At 35.1% G+C, this 8,116-nt stretch overlaps 1 pseudogene; it reads left to right on the top strand.

Annotated features, from left to right (window-relative positions):
* The first annotated feature begins 209 nt into the window (after positions 1-209).
* Positions 210-2,024, top strand: LOC131611983 (soyasapogenol B glucuronide galactosyltransferase-like; annotated as a pseudogene).
* Positions 2,025-8,116: the final 6,092 nt, after the last annotated feature.

Below are 8,116 nucleotides of genomic sequence, written 5' to 3'. Positions count from 1 at the left end.
CCAAATTTTATGATTTGGACTCTCGTAGCACTGACATTTCTGTAAAAACGTGTTTGTGTCGGACACCTACACCATCACTTATGATTACGTTTAATTTATTTATTTTTTTAAATTATTGCCGGTGTCAACTGTCTCAATGTTGGGACCGTGCTTTATGAGTTGTAACCTCCATTTGAAATTTAGAAACCAATCTCTTAGCCTTAGAATCTTATCCATAAATATCAACTATCCAAGTAACATAACCGCATACCCACCTCAAAGATTTCAAAAGCAACAATGGAATCTCAACAATCCCATAACCAACTTCATGTCATTTTTCTTCCATTTCCATCTCCTGGCCATATGAATCCCATGATTGACACTGCAAGGCTATTTGCCAAACATGGTGTTAATGTAACCATCATAACCACACATGCCAATGCTTCAACATTCCAAAAAACCATTGACAATGACTTCAACTCAGGATACTCCATCAAAACTCATCTCATTCAGTTCCCTTCCATTCAAGTTGGTCTCCCTCATGGTGTCGAAAACACCAAAGATGGCACTTCCTTTGATGTGTTTGGTAAAATCATCCATGGAATATCGATGCTCCAAGATACAATTGAGATTCTGTTTCAAGATCTTCAACCAGATTGTGTAGTCACTGATATGATGCTTCCTTGGACTGCGGAAGCAGCTGCGAAACTAGGTGTTCCAAGGATTTACTATAACAGCTCAAGCTATTTCTCAAACTGTGCAACTCATTTTGTCATCAAGTATAGACCTCATGATAATTTAGTTTCTGATACACACAAATTTACAATTCCAGATTTGCCTCATACCATTGAGATGACCCCTCTGCAACTTTGTGATTTTTTAAGGGAAAAGAATGCTAACACAACTTATTTTGAATCAATTTTTGAATCTGAGAAAAGAAGCTATGGAACACTATACAATAGTTTTCATGAACTTGAAAGTGATTATGAGAAACTAAGTCAAACTACAATGGGGATCAAATCATGGAGTGTGGGACCAGTTTCTACATGGATTAACAAAGATTATCATGAAGAAAAGGGCAATAGAGAAGACATTGGAAAAGAGGGAGAATTGTTAAATTGGCTTAATACTAAGCCAAATGAATCTGTTTTACTAGGCTTTCTCATGAACAGCTTCTGGAAATAGCTTATGGACTTGGAAATTCAAGTCATGATTTCATTTGGGTTGTTAGACAAAAGGATAAAAATGAAGATGAAGAAGGTTTTCTACAAGATTTTGAAAAAAGGATGATGGAAAGCAACAAGGGATATATCATATGGAACTGGGCACCACAGCTTTTGATATTGGATCACCCTGCAACAGGAGGGATAGTGACTCACTGTGGTTGGAACTCAATTCTTGAAAGCTTGAGTGTTGGTTTGCCAATGATCACATGGCCTATGTTTGGTGAGCAATTTTTCAATGAGAAGTTGCTTGTTGATGTTTTGAAAATCGGAGTTTCAGTCGGATCAAAAGTGAATAAGTTTGGTCTAAGCATTGTTGAAGATGTAGATGTGAGAAGGGAAGAGATTGCAAAGACTGTAGAGATTTTGATGGGAAGTGGTGAAGAGAGCAAGGAAATGAGGATGAGAGCAAGAAAGCTTGGTGATGCTGCCAAGAGGAGTATAGAAGAAGGTGGACATTCCTACAACAATTTGCTACAGTTGATTGATGAACTGAAATCATTAAAGATTGCTAAAGAAAAAGCAGATTAGATAACTGAATTTGTGCATTAATTGATGATGTTGATTTTATATTATTGCCCTAGGAATTGCAGATGGTGTGATTTTATTAAGTTTTTTGATTTTGTAAGATGATGAATAATATGCAAGTACTTTTGAAGCAAATAATTATCATGTAGGAATCTGTTATTACTTGTGTCATGTGTCACTGGTTGGCATAAGATTTCAATTTTACTATATAATTTGCATAATATGAATATTTATAAAAGCACTCCTTATCGAACTTCTTGATGAACACCATTTACTCCATTTTTATTGTGTATATATGATATTATCATTACATTGATCAAAGCAATGAAACTAAATGCAAGTTATGTTTCATACTGCACTTTGATTCATATTGGGGAGTGTAACTTAAAATCTTAACAATCTCTCAACCACATAAACTTATCCTTAGACCTTAAATATCAACTATCAAAGTAACATAACCAGACATCCAAGTCAATCATTGCAGGAAGGAAGATATAGCAGTGCAATATCTATGTACCATTGAGAGTGCATCCAATCAGACTGTCTCTGTCTTGTGACAATGCTTGTGCTACGCATGCTCCTTGTCGTTTTGTCTTTGTTTTGTTTTTTTTTTTTTTATGCTTCTTCGCCTTGTCTTTCTCACGTTTTTATTTTGCTTCTTTGCCTTGTCTAATGTCTTTCTCACATTTTGATTTTCAAACAACTAGTAAACTACTCGTGCTGCCGCACGGGTACATTTATTTAATATTATATATATATATATATATATATATATATATATATATATATATATATATATAGGGCATATCATATGAGAATGACTTTTTTATATGAGAATGTGAGAATGAATCTGAACCATTGGATTTTAAAATAAATGGTGGAGATTATGGGTGAATCTTTTTTTTCTCTCTCCTGCATCTTGAAATAAATGAAGTAGGAGAGATAAAAAAAAGATTCACCCATAATCTCCACCATTTATTTTAAAATCCAATGGTTCGGATTCATTCTCACATTCTCATATAAATATGGCATTCTCATATGATATGCCCTCTATATATATATATATATATATATATATATATATATATATATATATATATATATATATATATATATATATAGTTTGTTTAGATATTTAGAATATTGAATGATAAGTATAATTATATAAAAAATTAGATATTTATGAGTTTGTATAGGTTAAAATAATTTTGTATAGTTAATTTGTATTCAAATGCATATTGAAAGCAATTTTTATCAAAAAAAATTTTCTGTGAATTTAACTAATCGTGTTCCGTTACAAATAAGAATTGTTAATTAAAATAAAATGGTTATTTAATTGATAGTGCCCCGTGAGAAAAATAGAAAATTTTGACATTTGAAAATAAGAATTTTGTGTCTCAAATAAGTATAATGTCAACTAAAACAAAATATGTATTTTGTTCATAGTGATCCGTGAGAAAAGTAGAAATTTTGACATGTGAAAATAATTTTTTTAATAATTATGAATAATTTTGACATTTGAAAATAATTTTTTTTTAATAATTATGTTAATTCAATTTATTAAAATTGTGAGCGAAAAAATAATTTGTATAAAAAATTAATGATATTCATGAGTTTGTATAGGTTAAAATAATTTTGTATAGTAAATTTGTATTCAAATGCATATTGAAAGCAATATTTATCAAAACCAAATTTGCGTAAATTTAACTGATCGTGTCCTATTACAAATTTATTTAATACGATATAGATTTTATTTAAATATACATCTAAATTTGAAATGAGTTATTTAATTATAAAATGAATAATAATAATTTAAATTTAATTTGAATATTTGAAAATAAAAATTTTGTGTCTCAAATAAAGATAATTATTAATTAAAATAAAATGATTATTTTATTGATAGTGCCCCGTGAGAAAAATAGAAAATTTTGACATTTGAAAATAAGAATTTTGTGTCTCAAATAAGTATAATGTCAACTAAAACAAAATATGTATTTTGTTCATAGTGATCCGTGAGAAAGTAGAAATTTAGACATGTGAAAATAATTTTTTTAATAATTATGAATCATTTTGACATTTGAAAATAATTTTTTTAATAATTATGTTAATTCAATTTATTAAAATTGTGAGCGAAAAAATTAAAATAAAAGTGAAAATATTGGAGAGAAAAATGCAAGAGAGAAAGAGAGAGAAAAGTAAGTAGAAATGAAATGAAAAATAAATGTGGAGAGAGAAGTGAGATAGAATAAGAGTAGTGTAAGAAAAATAAGAAAATAAATATGAATAAGAAAGTTGAAATGTAAGAAAGTAAGTGTAAGAAAAAGAAATGTGGGGGGAAATTTGAAATTTGAATGAAAAGAAGAAAAGGAAAAGGTGAGGATATGTGGGAAGTGTAGAAAAATAGTTGGTTTATGAAATGACCAAACTAACCCTTGAGTAGAAAATTAGTTAAAAAGGAAGGGCAATAATGTAATTGTGCAGGACTATTGTTTTGATTGCTAGATAGTAGATTGTTACCATTCCTTGTAAAGTACAAAACAATAAAACTTAAACCAAAAAGAAAAACATAACATAATTGAACTAAAAGTAGGATAAAAAACCATAAACAAAATGTAAAAAATATAAAAAATACCGTTAAAGGGGTTCAAATTGACATTTATACCGTTAAAAATTATAATTTAATAAAAAAGAATTTGAGAAATTTTGATAGCAATTTGGACCCAAATTTAGCTACAATTAGTGGCCGCAACAAATGTTTTTATTGCTAGAAAATTTCTTTATCAACCTTCCTATCTTCTTGGTGACTTCTGGTGAAAACCCTTAAACGCTCCTATACTTCATAAATGTATTTTTGAAGCGCAAAAAAATGTTGTTTTCGAAGATGCATCTTTGAAAACACTTTTTTTTTTTCAAATTTTTTCTTATTTCGGAAATGCATTTCTGAAAACACCATTTCAGAAGTGCATTTCCGAAATACTGCGTGTTTTGCAATTTAAACAAAACAATCCCTCCCCCCAAAATCATTTACCCTAAACCAATTCCAAACTCAACCTCAAAGAGATTTTCTGCAAACCAACTTCCAAGGCTACATCAAAGACTCCATCTACTTGTTCTACTACATTCAAAAGCATCTCAATCACATTCAATTTGTAAGTTTCTAAAGCTTTAGATCCATTATTGAAATGCATGTTAGGGTTGTTAGAAATTAAAAAAATGATATAGGGGTAGGTTGTTAGTAGTCTTTAGGTTGTTTAGAAGAATAAAAAACTGATTTTGAAGTGTGTTTTGGGGTCTGCCATGAAACCTGCAGAAATGGTGTTCGCAGGGGTGTTTAGGAAGTTCATTTCCGGAAACACCTCCCTGACCAGTTTCAGAAATGAACTTTCGAAAAGTGTCCAGAAGTGTTTTTTTAATTGTTTCGCATTCTTATGGATTTCAATTGTTTCAGGAATATGGCAGGCAACCCAGCACGTATCAGACAGGGGAGAGAGACACAGACAGCGTCGGCTAGACGCGAGCGTGCGGCGCAACTTGCATCGACGCGGGGACGGGGTGGAGTACGAGCACTCATACAGACAGATGAGCCTGGTTCCTCGTCTGGATCGAGGAGTCGGCTGGCTCGGGTATCCTCTTCCCGTCAGGAGGAGGAAGAGGAGGAGGTGGTGACATACCAGGAGGTAGAGGAGGAGATACATGATGTTGATCCTCCCCACGGGGAGGAGGAGGAGGAGGAGGAGGGCTACCCGGGAGGGCCTAGTGACACGTTCGTGCTGATTTCCTACCACGAACACGTCGCTCGACATGTCTGGGATGGAGAGGTATTTTTTATAATTTATCCGATTTTATTATTTAACCGTTATTTATTTAGCTTTTTATTCCACATTTTCTTAACAGTCTAATTAACAATGTTTTTTGTTTTTGTTGTAACAGGAAAGACCGACTTTAAAAATGATGAACCACACGCGGAAGATTTTTGGTCTCTTTAAATCAGAGGCGCAGTGGTTTAATGATGCAGTGACTGCTTTCGGGCTTGGTGGGTTATGCATGACCGGGTATACCACCATCAGCCACGACATGCAGGGGGCTTTTGTGGAGCGGTGGCATAGGGAGACCTCTTTTTTCCACTTACCGGTTGGGGAGATGACGATCACCTTGCACGATGTGCAGTGTCTTCTCCACTTGCTGATTAGAGCGATGTTGTTGAACCATTCCCAGATCCCGAGGGTCGATGCGATCGACTGGATGGCGATCTATCTGGGTATGGACCCAAATATGGCTGATTTTGAGTGTCGGATGACAAATGAGCCTCATATCTGACTCTCCACATTGAGCGATTATTATGAGCACCACTTGGTGGCGGCGGCCGAATCCGAGGATGCGGAGAACGGGTTATTTATGGAGTATCACCGTGCCTGCGCTCTCCGGTGTTGGTTCATGTTTTTGGTAGGCACTGCACTCTTTGTGGACAAGAGTGCAAGATACATCGACGTGACCTACCTCCGCTACTTCATGGATTTGACTATCATTCACTAGTGGAACTAGGGGTTAGCTATTCTGGTATACCTATACCATAAGCTGAATGAGGCCTCCAACTGGAGGACCAGGCAGTTGATCGGATCCGCCATACTCCTGACGGTACGTTTCATTTTAATTGTTTCACGTTTATTTATGGTTCGTATTTATTTTTAATACATTATCATGTTTGTGTTTCAGGGCTGGATCATCTCATACTTCCACCGCATCCACAGCTTCCACATTGATCCTGCGTACGAGGATGCCATGCCCAGGGCCGCCCGATACGTTCTCCAAAGGGGGAACAATGCAGTGAGACCATATCGTGGGTACCTCGACCGCACATCTCACGATGACATTCGTTGGAGGCTATTCAGTGATTACACTGCCGTTGTCGCCTTTAACCGCATCGCATTATATTCTGGCTGGTTGGCATGCGGGACCAACACCATGGTGAGGTATCTCCCTTAGCGGTGCATGCGGCAGTTTGGACATGTACAGATGATACCGAGGTCACCGCTTGAGGCTGCTCCCGACACAGTTACCCAAGTGGAGCTCACTGCCATATTTGTAGACTGGGAGCGTCATGTGGTCCCGGAGGAGTATCATCGCATGCAGGTCACCCAGGATTGGCATTGTGTAGAGGGGTACGTCACATAGTTCTATCGGGTGTCACATCCTTTGATGATAGTCGACGCTCCCGGCACTCCTTGGCCAGCATACGAGGAGATCCTGGAGAACCAATGTAACACCGGTATTTTTAAATTATTAGATAAATTGAATTTTGGTTAATTATTTAATTAAAATTTAGTTTATGAATATTTTTGAAAATAATGGAGTAAATGAATAAGACAAGAATATTAGACTTATGGGGGTATGAGATGTAATTAGTGGGTGTATGGAGTAAAAAACTCTACACTTAGTCCTAATTATATTATTGTTTTATTATTGAGAAAAATAGAAAATAAATGAGCAAGAGAAGAGTTGGGAGAAAAGAGTTTATCGTAGAAGTGAGAAGAGCAAAGGAAGGAGGAAAAAACCCCAAAGTTCAAGGATCAATTCAAGAACCTCCATCAAGGTAAGGGGAGACTTTTCCTTTTAGTATCTCTTATGCGATCTTAAGTGATAGGTAGATTGATGTATGGTTTGGTTCAATTAGATATTGGGATTGTTAGTTTAGAATGCTATAATTTAGATTGAAAAATTGCATGAACTATTGGTTAATAATGAGTTTAAATGATGTTTGGTGGTGTATGATTGAATGTATGATTATTGTATGCCTGTATATGATGTTTAGAGTGTATTTTGGACTTAGAATATAGGAGATCGCAGGGTCTTTCGCAGACCTGAGAATCTGTAACATCGCAAGTCCGCTAAGCAGAGGACCCGACCTAGTTAGCTTCTGTCGAAGGTCGCTAGTGGTCCGCTGAGCGGAGGTCTGAAGGTAGTTCGCTTTTGTCGCGAGTCGCTAGTGGTCCGCTGAGCGAACCCTGCTGTGTAGAAATTTTTCTAAACTTTGAGATAGCGTATCTTTTGATCCTTGTATCCTTTCTTAGTGTCGTTTTGGGTGTTGTAAAGGTAATTAAATGTTTTATATGATGAATGATGAATATGGGCAGTGGCCGACTTTATTCTTAAAAAAAACTCGATTTAATTACTTGGTGAGAATTAAGCATTGTGTGCATATGAGATAAGTGCGACAATGTATTTGATTGGTGATGAATTGGTTGTGATTATTATTATGACTGTGATGAATGCATGACTATTTGAATAATTTTGAAAACATGTACATACTTATTCGGTGATGTGGTGTTGAGATGAGTTGTTCATCGTGATCGGTGATGCTTTTAAGTATGTTATGTGTGTTCATTCAT

This window comes from Vicia villosa, linkage group LG6, assembly GCF_029867415.1.
Source record: "Vicia villosa cultivar HV-30 ecotype Madison, WI linkage group LG6, Vvil1.0, whole genome shotgun sequence".
NCBI classification, from domain to species: domain Eukaryota; kingdom Viridiplantae; phylum Streptophyta; class Magnoliopsida; order Fabales; family Fabaceae; genus Vicia; species Vicia villosa.
The sequence above is the reverse complement of the archived record's forward strand: the minus strand, read 5'-3'. Positions and strand labels throughout refer to the sequence as shown.